Source organism: Sminthopsis crassicaudata, chromosome 6, assembly GCF_048593235.1.
Source record: "Sminthopsis crassicaudata isolate SCR6 chromosome 6, ASM4859323v1, whole genome shotgun sequence".
Classification (NCBI taxonomy): Eukaryota; Metazoa; Chordata; class Mammalia; order Dasyuromorphia; family Dasyuridae; genus Sminthopsis; species Sminthopsis crassicaudata.
This window is the reverse complement of record NC_133622.1, coordinates 92,601,918-92,623,761: the sequence shown is the minus strand read 5'-3', so window position 1 is coordinate 92,623,761 and position 21,844 is coordinate 92,601,918.

Sequence of the window (21,844 nt, the reverse complement as noted above, 5' to 3'; positions counted from 1 at the left end):
CCAGAATCATGGATATTCAATGACAAGACCAAAGTCAAGATACTAGGCTATGGTCCAGAATGTAATGGGATGATGTTGGTTTCGTTTCTAACCAAGTTCTAAGCATTCCATAGCAACTTTTTCAGCTGCCTTCTTGTCTGTTAAAATACATTGTTTTCATCTGTTCATCCTCCTGGGGGAAGTCTATACACTCTTTTGCTAGATATCTCTCTAACTCACTGACAAGTTTGAAGCCCATCAGTTATACTCATCTTGGTTTTAGTTTCTGCCAAGAAAGTTTCTGGGTGCTACAGGTGAGAATTGAGTGCAAGTAGACACCCAAAGTATTTAAGCAACTTTCAAAGGGGATCAGCAGAGGGCGGAGCCAAGATGGCGGAGAAGAAACACACGACTCTGTGAACGTCCTCACTCCCTCACAACCAATTAGATAAATTAAGTCTCAAAATAAGCCCAGGACTGATAGATACCACAAGGACTGGAAGCACGACTTACCAGCTGAAGAGAATCTGGAGTTTCAACAGAAAAGGTCAGTCCCCAGGGGAGGAAGAAGAGAGGCCAGCACAGATGGCTGGGTGCTAGCATACTCTGCCCATCGCGCTGGGAAGGGCTCTGGGATCAGAGAAGCCACTGAGATAAAAGAATCTGGCACAGGCTGTTAGCTCTTCTATGCTAATTATTTAGCAGTTCAGAAGAGAAAGCCAAAATACTTTAAAAACACAGATTAGATTTTCCCTGGATCCTGGAGGTGACTCAGCAGATCTCGGCACCAGGGGGTGTGGCCTCAGCTACCACCTGAGAATAGTTAAGAGATTGACAAGTGGGTGGATACGGCCCAAGGCAACACACACTACCTAGCTTAGCTGGAGGGAGTGGAACTCAGCTCCAGGAAGTCCCAGAGAAGCGGAACCTTTGAACTAGGGACCGTGGTTTCTGGCAGACACTTCCAGTTTGAGCACAGGGGCTTTTCACGTCACCTGCTGCAGACATCCATGCCCCACTGGGACTCATAGGCTGGGCTTTGTGCTGTCTTTACTGTTCAGCGCCCTCGGGCACAGCAGTGCTAATCACCTCTGAGGCACTTCCAGGGAGGGGTTGGGGAACTCTCTCCCAGAGCTCTATCTTAGCTCAGGCGCAGGAGCCGCTGCATCCATCCAGTCTGGGAGGAAGCTGGTAAAGAAGTAAATAAATAATTTCCTACCCCAGGGAGAGACCCCAAAAGATTTTTTAAATATGAACAAAAAAACCAGAAAAACCATAGATTCCTTCTATACAGAGAAAGAGCGGGTATCCAACCCCGAGGAAGTTAACAGCAGAGAGACAGCAGATAACAACCTAAAGGGGAACAATTCCTGCCCCCCATCACATAACTCTCTCCTAGAAGAAACTCTTAAAAAATTAAGGGAGTTTGAAGAAAAATGGGGAAAGGAAAGGGAAGCTATGATAGAGAATAACAACATCCTGAAATTGGAGTTGGAAAAAATAAAGAATTCACAGGAGATGCAGGGAAACAAAATTTATGAATTAGAAAAGGTTAAAAAAACACAGGAAAGTAGGATTTCTGAATTGGAAAAGATAAAAAAGTCTCAAGAAAATAGAATTTCTGAATTGGAAAAAGAAAATAAATCTCAAAGGGGATCAGCAAATCCTTACACTAGAGGTGCTAGTCACCCCATATATCCCAGTTTAGGACAGCTAATATTTCACTATATAGAGTGCTATACCTGAAGTGAGGAAAATCTGAATTTAAATGTGATTTCTGACACTTACTACTACCGGAATGTAGGTGAGTCATTTAACCTTGTTTGCTCTCAGTTTCCTTATCTGTAAAATGAGCTAAAGATAAGAAATGGCATACCACTCCACTGTCTAAGAAATTTCCAAATGGTTTTGTCCAATAACTTCTTACTCCAAAGGTACACTAATGAACTACTGGCAAAGTATTGAACTAGTCCAGGTATCCTGGGGATCAATTTGAACCATAGCCATCACAAAACTCTGAATTTCCTTTGTCCCAGAAATACTGCTACCAAGTCTCTATACAAAAGAGATCTAAGATACAGGAAAAGTACCTATGTATAAAAGATAATTATAGCAGCTCTTTTTGTGGTAGCAAATACTACAAATAAAGGGGATCTTCATCAGTTGAGAAATGAATAAATAAGCTGAGGCATATGATTGTGATGGTGTATTATTTTGCTATAAGAAATGATGTATAAGTCCAGAAAAAAACATAACAAGAACCCAAAGACCTCATGCAAAGTTAAGTGAGAAGAACCAGAAACATCATTGTGTATAGTAAGAGGAATGTTGTCATGAAGATCAACTATGAAAGTTTTGGCTACTAGGTACAACATAATAATCCAAAAATCATTCCAGAGGATTTATGATGGCACTCTGCTATCTACTTCCAAAGAGAGAATTAAGGAACTCTGAATGAAAACTTTATTTTTCTTGCATTTTTCCAAATATGATTAATATAGAAATATGTTTAGATAATTTCATATGTATAATAAATCTATTTTTATATTGTTAGCTATATTTATGCTTATGGAAAAGTGTCAGAAGCAGGAGAAAATTTGAAGATATATATATATATATATATATATATATATATTTTTTTTTTTTTTTTTTTTTTTTTTTTAAGAACTCATATGGATGATTAAGAATGAAAGCTGGGCAGGATGAATACAGAGAGGCTTGGAGAGACTTACATGAACTGATGCTGGGTGAAATGAGCAGAACCAGGAGATCATTATACACTTTAACAACAATACCAGATGAAGATATATTCTGAATGAAGTGGATATCTTCAACATAAAGAAGATCTAATTCAGTTCCAGTTGATCAATGATAGACAGAAACAGCTACACCTAGAGAAGGAACACTGGGAATTGAGTGTAAAATGTCTGCACTATTGTCTTTCTACCCAGATTACTTATACCTTCGGAATCCAATTCTTACAGTGCAACAAGAAATTTGGTTCTACACACAGATATTGTATCTAGGATATACTGTAACACATTTAACATGTATGAGATTGCCTGTCATACAGGGGAGGGAGGGGAAAATTTGGAAAAGTGAATACAAGGGTGTTGTAAAAAAAATTACCCATGCATATGTACTGTCAAAAATATTATTATAAAATTAATAAAAAAAAATAGAATGAAAGCTGGGAATAGAAAGGATCAAATGAGAAGAGTGCTTCTAAGGCATTGGACAGGTGAATCATGTGTGCAAGTCTACAATTTTCTGATTTTCCTGTTCAGTAAGGGATCACCTGGCTTCCTCTTCCCTTCAAGTTTCTGATGGTATCCTTTGGATTTGAAATTATCTTCTCTTAATATTACTAGCTAAATCTCCCATTCTCACACTATTAGATGACCATTTCCTACTTTTGCTGGTAATCACAAGCTACTTAACAAAGCTAAAGAAAAATGTAAAGCTATATTCATTGTGACTGCTAAAAATTTATGTTGTATAATCATAATTGGGCTCTTGCTTTGGTAAAATAATAAAATAAGGTCAAACATATAAAATGTTTTTTTTTTTCCAAATGTCAAAGCACCATAAAATGCTATTTTAAAATGCTAGCTATTAAAAGATAATTCTTTTATACCTCCCTAATTTATTCACTATGTCAATCACCACAGCAAGATTTTTTATTCCTCCTCAGAGTTCCTGCAGCTTTCCCTCCTCTCACCCCTTTAGTTGAGAACTTTGCTTCATATTTCAGTGAATAAAATTAAGGCCATTCATCAATTGGTTTTTCTTTAAAACATACAATTCTACCCCCATTCAATAAATTCCAGTGGTTCTCTGTTTCATTCAGGCTTAAACATAAAATCTTCTGTATGGTTTGTAAAGTCTGGAGCCTGGGCCCAATCCCACATATTTCTTTCTTTCCCGAACTTACTTCCCTCTATATAGTAGGGAATTCAGCAATACTTGGTATTTTCTTGGTATTTTCATTGACTGAAATTGTCTGTTTCCTTTTTTTCCAAAGTTTTCATGGTTTCCTTTAAATCATAGCTAAAATCATACCTTCAACAAGAAATCTTTCCCCTTCACTTTTAGTGTTTTCCCTCTCTGATTATATCCAAAATCTATCTATCTATCTATCTATCTATCTATCTATCTATCTATCTATCTATCTTCTTTGTTTTTACATTTTATAAAAACAAGCTGTTTTTATATTGTTTATCCTCATTGGATTGTGATCATCTTGAGGGTAAGGCTGTTTTCTCATTTCTTTGTGTCCTTAACACTTGGTATCTGGCTTGCAATAAGTGTTTAATAAATGTTTCTTGATGTAATTTGAATTAGCTTTTACTAAGTGATATTTAATATGATACCAAGACCAGAACCACAAACTTTTTTTGAGGCAATTGGGGCTAAGTGACTTGCCCAGGGTAACACAGCTAAGAAGTGTTAAGTGCCCTAGGTTCAAATATAACTTCAACAAGTCACTTAACCTAACTTTGCCACATTTTTCCATCATCTACATCCATAGTAGTTTTGAGGATCAAATGAGATAATATTTATAAAGTATTTAGTATAGTGTTTGACACATAACAGTCATTATTTAAATGCTAATCTTCCTGCTCCTGTCAAAAAGTCCTTTTTATCATTTGACTGGTAGACAAAATGCCATAAACTATCTACACATTTTCCAAATCAGGTATCAAGGCGAAAGACACTACCATTACAAATTACCTTAGCTCTTAATAACCAGGCTTTCCAGCTTCTTCAACCTGGGAGGGGGATTATCTTCCTTCTTCCCCATTATAGAAGCTTTATAGCTAATGGTAAAATAATTTTAAAAGATAGAAGATTGCATTTTTAGAAGGTAACTGAGGAATTATGTAGTCCACCTCCTATTTTAAAGAAGAAACTAAGGAACAGAGAGATGAAGTGAGTTATGCAATATCACAGAAATAGGAAGAGGCTTTGCCAGGATTTGCATCCAGATTCTCTAACTCTAAATCAGCAGGTCCTTCTGCTCTACTGCATTGCCTTTCAGAATCCATTTATGAGAAAGAATCATTCTTATTACTAAAGTCTTTTCTTGTACATATCATGACAACTCTTTAGAAATCTGATTTTCAATTAAATCCAAATGATATAAAGCAAAAGTGTTGTTTCATTCCAGAGCAAAAGAAGGGAGAATTTTTAGTGATTTTAAAAACTTGATACTTTCACTGAAAGAGTTTACTATTTTGAGACTTTGGTGATACAATACAGCTATAGACACTGAGCCAAAAGTTACATAACATTTCTCCTAGATCATCATGGGTAATGGAAAGAGGGATTGTTTTTAGAACTCAGCAGGTAACTTAGTTGTTGTGTTATTTTAGTTTTTTCAAAGTTCCGGATTTCTGTTTTATCTTCATAGCTAGGAAGGATAAAATATTTCTTTATTTGACTTTCTATACAGAAAGTGTTTCTTTAGAAAAGTAAAATTTCTTATTCAAAACAACACAACTTAAGCCAACTTGCATATAATGATATCATTTAAAAAAAGATAGATATCTTTGTACAAAATGTATACACTTACTAAAAGACATGAATATAATTATTTGAGCTATAAATATAATTTATCTATCTTCTGTTGCCATATTTGAGAAATTTTGTTTGGCATAAAATCAATGAAAAATGACCACTTTTATGAATTATATCTAGAATTCAATATCTTCTGAACAATGTCAAATACAAAACTATAAGTCCCTCCATGTCTTTTTATGCCTGCATAAATCTAATATATTTAAGTTTGGAGACGTGACCTTAAAAAAAAACAAACAAACAACAACAACAAGAAAACAAATAAACAAAAAACTTTAAATTCAGCCCTTCATTACAAGATTTAAAAAAAAGGAAAACTGAAAATGTAGGTTACAGATTAGGTTATTTGCATCCAGGTGTCAATTAAAATCACAATTATAGTTTAAATGAAATATTCATCAGAAAGTGATTTGGGGATCTCTGACAGGCTTCTCCTTTAAAAAGAAATACATCATCTAATGTTTATATGCATGAACAAAAATATAACTCTTTAATATTGCTACTGAAATGAAATAATATTTTATTTTAGTGTTTGGGCCAATATTTAAAAATATTAAAATACTGAAGTATACTTAATTACCATGTTTTTCACTAATTCTTTAATTGCACTGTCTTAACAACCATATAATATACAAACTTAATATAAAATGTATATATTTAACTCTTCTTATTTTAATGTGAATTGCAAAACTTCCTCGAACAATTCTATTAATGTAAATTTGAAAGTCACCTCTTGTCAAAAACTGTTTTAGCTTTATTCTCCATTGCTTTGTAATTATTACATAATTCACCTTTAAGAATTATGGCTTCTTATATTCAACAGGAATTAAAGGTATAAAAAAAGAATGATATAAAGTGGATAACAAATGGGAAATACAATTTTCTAATTGTGAAAAACATTTTCTTCTTCTCTGTCTCTTCTACTCTACAGAAAGCTGCTGAGTTTCTTTCTATATAATGTTGTTTACTGGTAATCTCTCCATTAAATATTCTGGGCAGATTATTATTTATTATTTACAAATTACCATTTAAGAATACTTTTTAAAAGGCAGCACCCTGCTTTAAAATTTCATCATACATTTTTATCAGGATTTTATCACTTGAGTATTTAAAGCTAATTTTGCAAAAAAGACCAAAATAGAGTGAGTCAACAGATCAAAAGAATACAAAGGAAGAGCATAATACGAAAATCAAAGGAGATAAGTTTTCAAAGTAGTCAACAGGCTCAAAACCAGTGTTTTAAAGAACTTTACATTAAATAATTATATAAAAAGCAAGTGTCAAATTACTGATAATAGTATAAATTCTAATTAAACTAACTCCTTAGCACAATTTAGACACTGGTGAATTTGAGAATCAACAGTCCATGCTTTGTAAGTCATAGTATTAGTAATTCTAAATTTGAAAGTTTCAAGTTCAAGAGTTTTTTAAGATATTTGAGAGTTACAGAGTTAGGCAAATGTCCTAAGGGAAAAACCTTTTTAAAATGGGCAATTTGGTAAAGGAAAAGAACTGCAGTATGGCTGGAGAAAGCCATATCAAGGAGGATCAAGAGATCTTAATATTGCATAATATTGTTGTGATTTGCTTGACAAATACAGGTCAAAAGAAAGCATTTGTTAATGTATAGGTATAGGGTATATTGAATATCTAAAATATCTATATATCTACCAATTATATAAATATACATTTATACATTTATGAAATTTATGTGTGTATGTGTGTACTTTGATTCCTGTCAGAAGAGGAGTAGAAAATTGAATCATAAAGACGGCTACTCTTTTCTTCTCTGAGAATTATATATGTAGTCCTCTTAAAAATTGCTGGCTTCAGGGCATGATGTTCAGTTTCAAAATGAATAAAATATATAACTTCTCTGGTTGATATTTAAAATGGAAAATTTGGCTCTGAGTGTTTATTTTTTTCAAGCAGAAATGAAAAATGATCCTGTTTTCAAAAGTTCATTAAAAAAAAAACTCCTTACTTACGCAATCAAGGAGCATTGAGTTCTCATATTCTCTTCTGTTTAGTACATGGTAAGTAAAATGCTCCATGTTTGAAATTTAGGATGGATTAAGTAAACCTCAAAGTGCTTTTATTTTCCTATGTGGATAGTCAAAAGAGCTTAATGGGTTAATTGGATGATTTATGTTTCTGTATTTGTTCATGGGTTCTAATTTTTTTTTTGTCTCCAGAATATTCTGAGGTAAGAGAAAAAAATGCTGCCCCAGACCTAATATATATGCTTAATTTTGGTGAATTTTTGATATATGCCATATGTAAACATTATTTTAAGAAATTTTCCTGAAAAAAAAATCAAGCAGTGACATAATGATCCAAAGAGTGAAAAATCATGATACATTAGGAGATTTCTCCATGAATCCTATATGTATATGAGCCCAAAGTACTGAATGGAATTGTACCTACTCCATCAGTGTCAACAATATAAATTGTTATTGAAGTTCAGTATCAATTTTTAGAAGTATAAAATTCTGATTCAATGATATTAATACAAGAATTTTGAACAGATATTCATCATAATTGTTTATTGCCTTATGAAATGAATGAATGAGATAATTCATTCCTTGAATTTGATATTTAACTCAAATAATGCTAGTATATGTTATTTGTAGCATTTTACTTTACCAGGTAGTCTAAGTCATTCTAGCAAAGGATCATTTGTATATCTAGATGCTGGGATTCAACTAATTGGCTAGATTATAACAATTGAAAAATGCCATACAGGTTTATTCTTTTTTGTACCTTATTATATATGGATTTTTGTCCCATTTTAAATGTGAAAATATTTATTTCAATTCTTAAAATAACAGGGATCAGAATTATATGAACATATTATCAGTCAAAGACACACAGGAAGCTTGAGTATTTATTCTCAAAAGAAATGAAATCAGTTCAGTATTGTCAGTGAAGTCAACTCATAGCTAAGATAGCAAATGGAAAATTCTGGATAAGTTATTTAACTCAGATGGATAATAAATTTCTCTCTTTATAATGATTGAAAAGTTATGATAGATAAGCTAGGCTAAATATTTTAACATTGAGATTTCAATATTCTACTCAGTAGTAGACCTAAGGAAAATTGAAAAAATACCTATGGGAGGGGTGACAGAGTCAGATTCTGAAAAGGTTTTATCAAGTTAGGACCATGGAACACTTATATGACCAATTTTAATAGAGACAAATGCAGCTCTTTTATATTTTGGCTTAAAGACTTATTTTAACAATTATGCAATAGGAGGGGACATGGCTAAGTATCAGTACATATTTCAAATACTAGACCACAAACTCAGCATTATGCAATAGTGTGATATGGCAGCCAAAAAAGTTAACACGAACCTTAGTTGCATTCATAGAGACAAAGTGTTTAAGTGGTGTTATTGATTTTCTGACTGTACTCTTCCCTGGACAGACAATAAGTAGAGTATTTTGTTCAGTTTTGTGTGTCACATTTTAGATAGATAGAAAAACTGAGGGACATCCTGAAAAAAGTGATAAGGGTCATGAGAGAATGAGAGACAATGCCAGTTGAGGATCCATGGATGGAACTTCAGTTGTTTAACTTGTGGAACAGATGATTTTGGAGTGGGAGAGCAAAGTAGTCTGTAAATATATGGAAGGTTGCTGTGTGGGAAAAAATATTAAACTTGACTTTTTTATACTTAGAAGTCAGAAAATATTACATATGTGTGGTACAAAAAGATGAATTTAATTTTGATATTAAAAGTATCATAGCAATTTACTGTCACGAGAAGTCACAAATTCTGTTTTCTTCAGATTCACTAACAATGTCTGCAGGACTAATTGCTGGTGATGCTGAATGGAGAATTATTTGTAAAGTTCAAATTATACTAGCTAGCATTTGGTTTTCCTTATAACTTTTTGACTCTGATTCTGTAAATACATTTTTCCAGGGGCTATTTTGGGGAAAAACACAGAAAAAATATGCTGAAGACTCAGCTAAAAGAGAAAAGTGATTTCATCTAACCATTAGTGCTCTCCTCTCTTTAAATTATTTTGTATTTTTTTATGTATGTTTACATTTGAAACTTTAGTTCAATAAAAGTTTCTTAAGGGTATGAGTTATTGTGCCTTGTGCACACTAAATAGTTGGTTAATAAATGTTTGCTGAAATTAAATGAAATGTTATTGATTTGTTCTGTAATGCTGATGACCTCATAAGTATACTGGAATTGCAAACTCTTTTGCCTCTTGTTTTGAGCCTTTTTATCAGAGTAAAACATTTCTTAGATTAACACTTTAGTGAAGTGTGATTGTTTTATGTATATATGAGGCCTGAATGGGGTATGGATAATATGAATGGACAAAATGCTTCCAAAAGCCATCTCGTTTAATTACTACAAGTAGCCTCTAACATAAGAATTCAGTCTTTTTTATTCCCATTTTACAGAGAAGTGAACTAAGGCAAGTAGAATTTAAGTGTCTTGCCTTTAGAAACACAATAAAAGGTAATAAAGTAATAAAAGTAATATTTGAAATCTAGTGTTTCTCACTCTAAAATCACAACTCTGTCCCTTTCCATATTAACATCAGTAAGAGGGAAGAAATAATGGATGCAGAGAAATCATATTACATTTTGGAGAGTACAGACATTACTTTTTTTGAGTAATCAGGCTTCAGACTGATTAACTATATTTCAAATCACAGAAAAATTAAAAATCAATACATATTATGTGCCAGTATTAAAAAAAAGAGATTTAAGTTAAATAATACCACCAGTTTTGAGAGGAAAGGTTTAAAGACAGTTCAATTAAGGAAATCAATGAATGTTTTTGACTATTCAGTCTGGACAGGTTCATCTTCCTAATAGTGGAATATTACTCTTCAAATGCCAGTGCAATTGGAGATTCAGACCAAAAATTAAATATATCTATATGCAGCCTAGAGTCTTATGTGGAATAAGCCCCAACAAACAAAAAGAAAAGAAAAAACTCCAACAATAAACATAACAAAACAAAACAAAATCATACTACAGGGATACTATTTTAAAATCAGCAATTTTTTTTGTTTTGTTTTTATCATTATGTTTTCCATACTCAACAAGTGAACTGTCCAAGGTTACTTAAGAAATATAGGATAACTGGTCTTCCAACTAGGATCATAAAAGGAACCTGATGATTATCATGCCAATTTATTAATTCTATAAACATTCCTTAAGTATTTATTACTCAGCAAACATTATGCTAGGCAGAGGGCAAACCTGTGTTAACAAAGAGCTTAGATTCTATTGAGGAAATAGGTTGTATGAAGAAAAGTATAGCGTATATAACAAGTAGATTAAAAAGTAATTTTGGGAGTAGGATCACAAGCCCAATAATTAGGGTTAACTCCCTACAGGAAATAGAACTTGATTTAGGCTTAAAGGAAGCTCGGGATTCTGTGAAGTCGAGGAAAGGAAGGAATGTATTTCAAGTATGGGGACTATTTGTGCTTATTCATGAAAAAAGAGACAGAATATTTTGTTTGGGAAAAGGCAAGCAAAGGAAGTTTGACTGTATCATAGATTGAGTAAAGGCATGCAATATACAATAGGGCAGGAAATCAATTGAAAATGAGATTAGTTATTCATTTAAAAGCTAAGTAAAATAACTTATATTTTAATCTAGAAACAAAATAGAGCCACTGAAGCTTCTGCAGCAGAGGAATGATATGATTGACCTATGTTTTAGGATGTTATCTTGGTGGTAGTGTGGAGAATGGATTAGAGAGGGGAAGGATAACTACTGAAATTATCCTGGTGAAAAGTAACAAAAGCCTGGATTTAGATAGTGACCATGTGTATAGAAAAAAGGAAAAAGTCTGGATGCATCATTATGAATATGGTTATCTGGATGAGCAAGCAAGAATTTTTAGAAGATTGTTGATGAAATCAGGAAACTATTAAACTATTAGATTTTTGGTATGGTTGCAATAATGAATACATTAAGGAGAGTAATGTTAAGTAAAAGTAGAAAGGGAGGTAGGAGCCATACTTAGAAGAGCTTTGAATTTCAGAGAAGGAAATTCTATAGATAATGGAAGGCCATTCCAAGTTTTTGAGCCGAACAATATGATATATTATGTTTAACAATTAAAGGTTATTAGCTGAAATTTCATTTTTGCTCATTAAATTGGCAAAAATGGGAAAAGATGGGTTTAATCAATATTGGAGGATCTGTGAAAAATAGGCATGGCAGGACACTGTTAATGGAGTTGTTGATTGGTCCAGCTTTCTAGGAAATAATTTTAAATTCTATTAAGTTATTGAATTGTGCATTTTTTTTTGCCTAGAGATCTCACTGTTAAAAATAAACCCCAAGGAAGTGAAAGGCAGAAAGATCCCAAGTACAACAAAATATTTATAATTGTATACATTTTATAGGAGCAAAGAACTTGAAAAAATAGATGTACATTGTTCTTGGCATGAGTAAACAAACTGTTACATGAATAATAATAATTGGCATTTATTTATAGAGAGATAGATATAGATTTATATATAAAGGGCAGAACATTGGAGAACTATACATGAAACAAGGTGTTAACTCAGAGGAATTGATGAGAAATTCCTTCTCAATCTGTAGAGATACAAGCTAACCCTTTCCCCCCAAGCAGTGAGTGTAAACTGTAGAATTCAAGACCAACAAAATAGGCAAACTGGAGTTAATATATCAATCACCTTTCATCAACTAGCAAGTATAGCCGATTATACAGATGCCTTAGCACAGATTAATTACCTTTTGATAGCATATGAGCAAATTGCTGCTGCTGTTGCTGCTAACAAAGCTTGGAGCACCCTTCCAGGAAAACAAGATAAAGGGGAAGCCTTCATGAAAATAGAGCAAGGTCACACTTCCAGCCAAGATGGTGGATTGGAGGCACACAGCTTCTTGAGCTCTGTGTTTTCTCTCAGAATGTATTTCATGACAAGCCTCAGAATTAATGCTTGATCGGAAAACAAACCCACAAATAATCACCAACAGAAGACATCCTTAACATTCATCAGAAAAGGTCTGTGTTTGCTCGGGGGAGGGAACGAACAGACTGGGCACAGATTGAGGGCAAGCAGACAGAGCAAGGCAGGCAGTTCACACTACTCTGACTGGAGTGGGGAATGGTGCAATCTCTTCAATTAATGCAAAATGACATTTACCCCAGTGTGGATATTCCGTCTTGGCAGCAAGCCAGGAGCAGCAGAGAAGGTGTACACACTGGAGGTAAAGAATTAAATCCTGGAAAACTAGCGTCTCTCGGCACCCAGCCACCCCCACCCCAACCCGGAGTGACTCAGTGTGTTCTTAGAGCCTCAGAGTGCAGATGCAGCTCAGCCATCTCTGTCCTGCTAGTGCCTCGCTGCTCTCTCCAGCAGTCTGTAGAGGAAGCCCGGTAACACCTTCCAGCCCCCTGCCCCCCAAAAAACAGACTAATTGTTTCTCTCGTCAATTTCTTTTCTTCGAATCCCACTCTGACAAAATGAACAAAAAATTTAAAAGGGCTCTAACCATTGACAGCTTCTGTATGGATAGAAAGCAGACTTCAAACTCTGAGGAGACTAAAACAGACTGTCTTCAGAGGAATCCCCTTATGGGGATATGATCTGCTCCTCAATACACAAAACTCTCACAGAGGAAATCAAAAAGGGTCTCACAAGAGAGCTAGAAGAGAAATGGGAAAAGAAAAGGCAAGCTTGCCAAGAGAGTCTGGAGAAATCATCCAGAGTGGATAAAGAAATCAAATCATTGAGAAATAAAATTAGTGAGTTGGAAAAAGAAAACAGCTCTCTAAAAATAAAATTGATGAAGTGGAAAAAAAATTCCATAGAAGATAAAAACTCACTTGGAAAATTACAAAAAGATATAAAAAAAGTAAGTGAAGAAAATACATCATTGAAAATTAGAATTGAACAAGTAGAAATGAATGACTCAAGGAGAAACCAAGTAGTAGTCAAGCAAAACAAGAAAAACAAAACAACTGAAAAGAATTTCAAGTATCTTATTGGAAAGACAACAAACCTGGACAACAGATCCAGGAGAGACAATTTGAGAAGAATCAGACTCCCTGAAAAATGTGAGGGAAAAAAAAAAGAGCCTAGACACTATTTTCCAGGAAATTACCAAAGAAAACTGCCCAGACATTTTGGAAACAGAGGGTAAAATAGACATTGAAAAAATCATCGATCACCTTCTGAAAGGGACCCTAAAATCAAAATGCCAAGAAATATATTGGCCAAGGTCAAGAACCATTAGAAAAAGGAAAAAAATAGTAGAAGCTGCTAGAAAAAAGCAATTCAGATATGGAGGAACCACAATAAGGAAAACACAGGATCTAGCAGCGTTCACATCAAAGGAACAAAGGGCCTGGAATATGATATTCCGAAAGACTAAGGAACTTGGTATGCAGCCAAGAATAACTTACCAAGCATAAATGAGCATCCTTTTCTAGGGAAGAAGATGGACATTTAATGTAATAAATGAATTCCATCTATTTTGATGAAAAAACCAGATCTACACAAAATGTTTGATCTTCAAATACAGAACTCAAGAGATTTCTAAAAAGGTAAAAAGAAATCTTGAGAACTATATTTCTGCCAGAAAGATATGTAAAGAACACATGTATAATTTATCCTAAAGACTAGAGGTGGAAAGGAAATTATATCATAAAAAAGAGTAAAGTGGCAGTACTACATCTCTTGAAGAGGCAAAGGTAACCTATTATATCTGAGAGAAAGAAAGGAGGGGGATGAACATAGTGTGTATCAATATACATATATCAATATACATATTCGATTCATGGTGAAACTTCTTCCATTTCATTGAAAAGTGGGAGGGAAGGAATAAGCTAAGCAGAAAGGAATATAGAAATTGTGAGAAAAAGGGGTAAAATAGGGGGAGGAACTTTAAGGTGAGGGAGGGATACTAAAAAGGGAGGGCTGTGAAAAGCAAGTGGTGCTCACAAGTGTAATACTGAAGAGGGGGGTAAGAGGGAAGGGAAGGAGAAAAGCATAAGTAGGGGTTAACAGAATGGCAAGCAATATAGAATGAGTCATTCTTTATAACCATAAATGTGAATGGGGTAAACTCCCCCATAAAGAGGAAGCAGTTAGCAGACTTGATTAAAAGCCACAATCCTACTATATGTTGTTTATAAGAAACACACCTGAAATAGGGTGATAGATTCAGAATAAAAGTAAAAGGATGGAGTAGAATCTATCATGCTTTGGTGAAGCCAAAAAAAGCATGGGTAGCCATCCTCATCTCAAATCAAGCAAAAACAAAAATTGATCAAACTAAAAGAGATAAGGAAGGGCATTTTATCTTGCTAAATGGTAGCATCAATAATGAAGCAGTATGAATATTAAACATATATGCACCAAGTGGTTCAGCATCTAAATACTTAAAAGAGAAATTAAGAGAGCTGCAAAAAGAAATAGACAGCAAAACTATAGTAGTAGGAGATCTCAACCTTGCACTCTCAAAATTAGATAAATCAAACCACAAAATAAGTAACAAAGAAATCAAAGAGGTAAATAGAATACTAGAACAGTTTGATATGATAGAACTTTGGTGAAAGGTAAATGGAGACAGAAAGGAGTACAATTTCTTCTCAGCAGTTCATGGAACCTATACAAAAATTGATCATATACTAGGACATAAAAACCTCAAAATCAAATTCAGTAAGGCAGAAATAGTAAATGCATCCTTTTTAGACCACAATGCAATGAAAATTACATTCATTAAAAAGCCAGAGGAAAATAGACCAAAAATAATTGGAAACTAAATAATCTTATACTAAAGAATGATTGGGTGAAACAGCAAATCATAGACATAATTAATAACTTCACCCAAGAAAATGGCAATAATGAGACGTCATACCAAAATGTATGGGATACAGCCAAAGCAGTAATAAGGGGAAGTTTTATATCTCTAGAGGCCTACTTGCATAAAATATAGAAATAGAAGGTCAATGAATTGGGCTGACAACTAAAATTGCTAGAAAAGGAACAAATTAAAAACCCCCAGATAAACACAAAACTTGAAATTCTAAAAATAAAAGGTGAGATTAATAAAATTGAAAGTAAAAAAACTATTGAATTAATTAATAAAACTAAGAGTTGGTTTTATGAAAAAAACAACAAAATAGACAAACCCTTAGTAAATCTGATTTCAAAAAAAAGGAAAAAGGAAAAGCAAATTGTTAGTTTTGAAAATGAAAAGGGAGAACTCACCACGAATGAAGAGGAAATTAGAACAATAGTTAGGAGCTACTTTGCCCAACTTTATGGCAATAAATTTGATAACTTAAATGAAATGGAAGAATACCTTCAAAAATATAGCTTGCCCCGATTAACAGAGGAAGAAGTAAATAGTCTAAATAGTCCCATTTCAGAAAAAGAAATAGAACAAGCTATTAACCAACTCCCTAAGAAAAGATCCCAAGGACCAGATGGATTTACATGTGAATTCTACCAAACATTTAAAGAACAACTAACTTCAAAGTTATATAAACTATTTGAAAAAGTAGGGATTGAAGGAGTCCTGCCAAAGTCCTTTTATGGCACAGATATGGTACTAATACCTAAACCAGGTAGGCTGAAAACAGAGAAAGAAAATTATAGAACAATCTTCCTAATGGATATTGAACCTAAAATCTTAAATAAAATATTAGCAAAAAGACTACAGAAAATCATCCCCAGGATATTACACTATGACCAAGTGGGATTTGTACCAGGAATGCAGGGCTGGTTCAATGTTAGGAAGACTATTAGCATAATAAACCATATCAATAACCAAATTAACAAAAACCATATGATCATCTCAATAGATGCAGAAAAAGCATTTGATAAAATCTAACATCCATTGCTACTAAAAATACTTGAGAGTATAGGAATAAATGGACTATTCCTTAAAATAATAAGGAGCATATACTTAAAACCATCAGTAAACATCATATGTAATGGCAATAAACTTGAACCTTTCCCTGTAAGATCAAGAGTGAAACAAGGTTGCCCACTATCACCATTACTATTCAATATAGTACTAGAAACTCAAGCCTCGGCAATAAGAGCCGAGAAAGAGATTCAAGGAATTAGAGTAGGAAATGAGGAAATCAAATTATCACTTTTTGCAGATGACATGATGGTATACTTAGAGAACCCCAAAGAGACTGCTAAAAAGCTGTTAGAAATAATTCAGAATTTTAGCAACATTGTAGGATACAAAATAAATCCACATAAATCCTCAGCATTTTTATACATTACCAACACAATCCAACAGCAAGGGATACAAAGAGATTCCATTCAAAATAATGGTCAATAGCATAAAATATTTGGGAATATATCTACCAAAGGAAAGTCAGGAATTATATGAGCAAAATTACAAGACACTTGCCACAAAAATATAGTCAGATTTAAATAATTGCAAAGATATCCAGTGCTCTTGGATAGGCTGAGTGAATAATGAAGATGACAATACTCCTTAAACTAATCTATTTATTTAGTGCTATACCAATCAGACTCCCAAGAAACTATTTTAATGGCCTAGAGAAAATAATGACAAACTTCATATGGAAGAACAAAATGTCGAGAATTTTTAGGAAAGTAATGAAAAAAAAATCAAATGTAGGTGGCCTAGCTGTACGTGATCTAGAACTATATTATAAAGCAGCACTCACCAAAACCATTTAGTATTGGCTAAGAAATGCACTAGTTAATCAGTGAAATAGGTTAGGTTCATAGTACAAGATAGTGAATAAAAATGGCAATCTAGTGTTTGACAAACCCAAAGATCCCAACTTTTGGGATAAGAATTCACTATTTGACAAAAACTGCTGGGAAAAGTGGTAATTATTATGGCAGAAACTAGACATGGACCCACATTTAATACCACATACTAAGATAAGATCAAAATGGGTCCATGATTTAGGCATAAAGATGGAGATCATAAATAAACATAGGATAGTTTATCTCTCAGACTTGTGGAGGAGGAAGGAATTTGTGTCCAAAGGACAACTAGAGATCATTATTGATCACAAAATAGAAAATTTTGATTACACCAAATTAAAAAGCTTTTGTACAAACAAAACTAATGCAAATAAGATTATAAGGGAAGTAACAAATTGGGAAAATATTTTTACAGTTAAATGTTCTGATAAAGGTCTCATCTCCAAAATATACAGAGAATTGACCCTAATATATAAGAAGTCAAGCCATTCTCCAATTGATAAATGTTCAAAGGATATGAACAGATAGTTTTCAGATGATGAAATTGAAACTATTTCCACTCATATGAAAGAGTGTTCCAAATCACTACTGATAAGAGAAATGCAAATTAAGACAACTCTGAGGTATCATTACACACCTGTCAGATTGGCTAAGATGACAGGAACAAAGAATGATGAATGTTGGAGGGGATGTGGGAAAACTGGGACACTGATGCATTGTTGGTGGAGTTGTGAAAGAATACAACCAATTCTGGAGAGCAATCTGGAATTATGCCCAAAAAGTTATCAAACTTTCCATACCCTTTGATCCAGCAGCGCTACTACTGGGCTTATATCCCAAGGAGATACTAAAGAAGGGAAAGGGATCCTAAGATCTCCTCAAGTTCCAACCTTCTATCATATTGGTTTTATTATATATTTAATTCTTACCATTTAAAGATTAAGGGTTTTCATGTCATAAGTATGTTTGAATTTTACACTTCTTAAATATCCCTAATATATATATATATATATATATATATATATATATATATATATATATATATATATATATATATATCTATATCTATCTATCTATATACACACAATTAAAATAAAAGTTCTTATTTAAAACATTCAATAATTATTCTTTACTGTTCTGATAAAGGACTCATCTCCAAAATATACAGAGAATTGACTTTAATTTATAAGAAATCAAGCCATTCTCCAATTGATAAATGGTCAAAGGATATGAACAGACAATTTTCAGACGATGAAATTAAAACTATTTCCACTTATATGAAAGAGTGTTCCAAATCACTGCTGATCAGAGAAATGCAAAGTAAGACAACTCTGAGATATCATTACACACCTGTCAGATTGGCTAAGATGACAGGAACAAATAACGATGAATATTGGAGGGGCTGTGGCAAAACTGGGACACTGATGCATTGTTGGTGGAGTTGTGAAAAAATCCAACCATTCTGGAGAGCAATCTGGAATTATGCCCAAAAAGTTATCAAAATGTGCATACCTTTTGACCCAGCCATACTACTACTGGGCTTATATCCCAAGGAAATACTAAAGAAGGGAAAGGGACCTGTATGTGCCAAAATGTTTGTGGCAGCCCTTTTCATAGTGGCTAGAAGCTGGAAGATGAATGGATGTCCATCAAGTGGAGAATGGTTGGGTAAATTATGGTATATGAATGTTATGGAATATTATTGTTCTGTAAGAAATGACCAACTAGAGAAATACAGAGAGGCTTGGAGTGACTTACATCAACTGATGCTAAGTGAAACGAGCAGAACCAGAAGATCATTATACACTTCAATAATGATACTGTACGAGGATGTATGCTGATGGAAGTGGATATCTTCAACATAATCCAATTCCAATTGATTAATGATGGACAGAATCAGCTACATCCAGAAAAGGAACACTGGGAAATGAGTGTAAACTGTTATTTTTACCTTCTGAATCCAATTCTTCCTGTGCAAGAAGAAATTCAGTTCTACACACATATATTGTATCTAGAATATACTGTAATATATTTAACATGTATAAGACTGCCTGCCATCTGGGGGAGGGGGTTGGGGAAGGAAGGGAAAAAATCTGAATAGAAGTAAATGCAACGGATAATGTTGTAAAAAATTACCCATGCATATGTACTGTCAAAAAAAAGTTATAATCATAAAATAAAATAAAAATTAAAAAATAATAATTATTCTTTACTATTATAGAACTGTCAATAGAACTGAATCATGAATTTACTAGCAAATTTTCTTATGGGCACTTGGCAACAAAATATCTTTTTGCCCCATCCATTTATCTCCTGACATTCAAGACATGACAAATAAATCAGACATATCCCTTTATAAATGACTATTGTTCATTCAACCAACATAATCTCCCATCCTACAAGAAAGGGTTTTTTAATCTTTTTGGTGCTATGGATCCAATTCAATATATTGTTAAAGCCTGTGAACTCCTCAGAAGAATGTTTTCAAACACAATAAATACAGAAGGATTTCAAAGGAAACCAATTTTATTAAAATATCAAAATAGTAAATAAAAATAATTTTACAAATTCCTTACTAAAAATGCATTTTCTAAGAGAATTACAAGCTATGCCACATCAGCTATCCCTTAGCTCAGTTCCTAAACAAAGTATACCAATATTTTTATTTGTTTATTTATTTTATTTAGGGGGTAATTGACTGCTTTCTAGTAAAGGCATTAATGCTATAGGAGGATATTTTTGATCCTATCTCTCTACTCAATTTGTTGCCTAGATCAAATATACACTTTCTACCTCAAAGTTTAATTTTATTACTTTCTTCTGAGTTGTGGGAAAGTGATGTATCTCATCTGTGTTCTTTCTTACGAGTTAAGCCAAAATAAATCTGTCTCCTTCTGGGTTTGAATGCTTCATTTTCTCTATCTAATAGATTTCCTCAGGCTGTGTTTGTCCTACTATTTTTCTTAAGAAAAGCATTAATCTTCCACTTGTTGATTTGATCAGATTGGATTCAGTCAGAATTGAGCAAATCTAACTCTTTTATATATTTGATCAGCTCTTCCTCCAATTTGGTGAATGTTCTAAGCTATTCTTAATTCTTTCCTAATTTATTTATTTTAAATTATAATTCACTTCACTTCTATTTGTTCCCTCTCACATGTTTTCCTTTCTTCCTTATCCTTCCTATTTGTAGCAGAAAGAAAACTGTATGCTAATGCTTCTATGTTTTTCTCCATCTGACCTTTCTTGGTCCCTCCTTCTAATAATAACCTTTGGCACTTAGCCTCAGAAAGCAGCCTTGAACCTGGGTCTGTTTCAGATTTTCTTCTGCTGATAACATGTCATAATACAGGGTTTCAATGATTTCATTTTCTTTACACATATTGATAATTTTTCCTGTTTCCTTTCATATGCTTTTCATTGCTACATGAAAAATCTATAATGTTGTCAGAATGCACATATCACTCGTTGATGTAGATTACAACATCAAAATAATTCAGTATATATTTTTTAAAAATGTGACCAAAAATGCATAGTACCAAACCAAAGGAGAGTCAGGAATTATATGAGCAAAATTACAAAACACTTGCCACAAAAATAAAGTCAGATTTAAATAATTGGAAAAACATTCAGTGTTCTTGGATAGGCTGAGCCAATATAATAAAGATGACAATACTCCCCAAACTAATCTATTTATTTAGTGCTATACCAATCAGACTCCCAAGAAACTATTTTAATGACCTAGAAAAAATAACAACAAAATTCATATAGAAGAATAAAAGGTCGAGAATTGCAAGGGAACTAATGAAAAAAAAGTCAGAGGAAGGTGGTCTAAGTGTACCTGATGTAAAGCTATATTATAAAGCAACAGTCACCAAAACCATTTGTTATTGGCTAAGAAATAGACTAGTTGATCAGTGGCATAGGTTACGTTCACAGGGCAAGATAATGAATAAAAATAGCAATCTAATCTTTGACAAACCGAAAGATCCCAAATTTTGGGATAAGAATTCATTATTTGACAAAAACTGCTGGGAAAACTGGAAATTAGTATGGCAGAAACTAGGCATGGACCCACATTTAACACCACATACTAAGATTAGATCAAAATGGGTCCAAGATTTAGGCATAAAGAATGAAATCATAAATAAATTGGAGGAACATGGGATGGTTTACCTCTCAGACTTGTGGAGGAGGAAGGAGTTTGTGTCCAAGGGAGAACTAGAGACCATTATTGATCACAAAATAGAACATTTTGATTACACCAAATTAAAAAGTTTCTGCACAAACAAAACTAATGCAAACAAGATTAGAAGGGAAGTAACAAATTGGGAAAACATTTTTACAGTTAAAGGTTCTGATAAAGGCCTCATCTCCAAAATATACAGAGAATTGACTTTAATTTATAAGAAATCAAGCCATTCTCCAATTGATAAATGGTCAAAGGATATGAACAGACAATTTTCAGATGATGAAATTAAAACTATTTCCACTCATATGAAAGAGTGTTCCAAATCACTATTGATCAGAGAAATGCAAATTAAGACAACT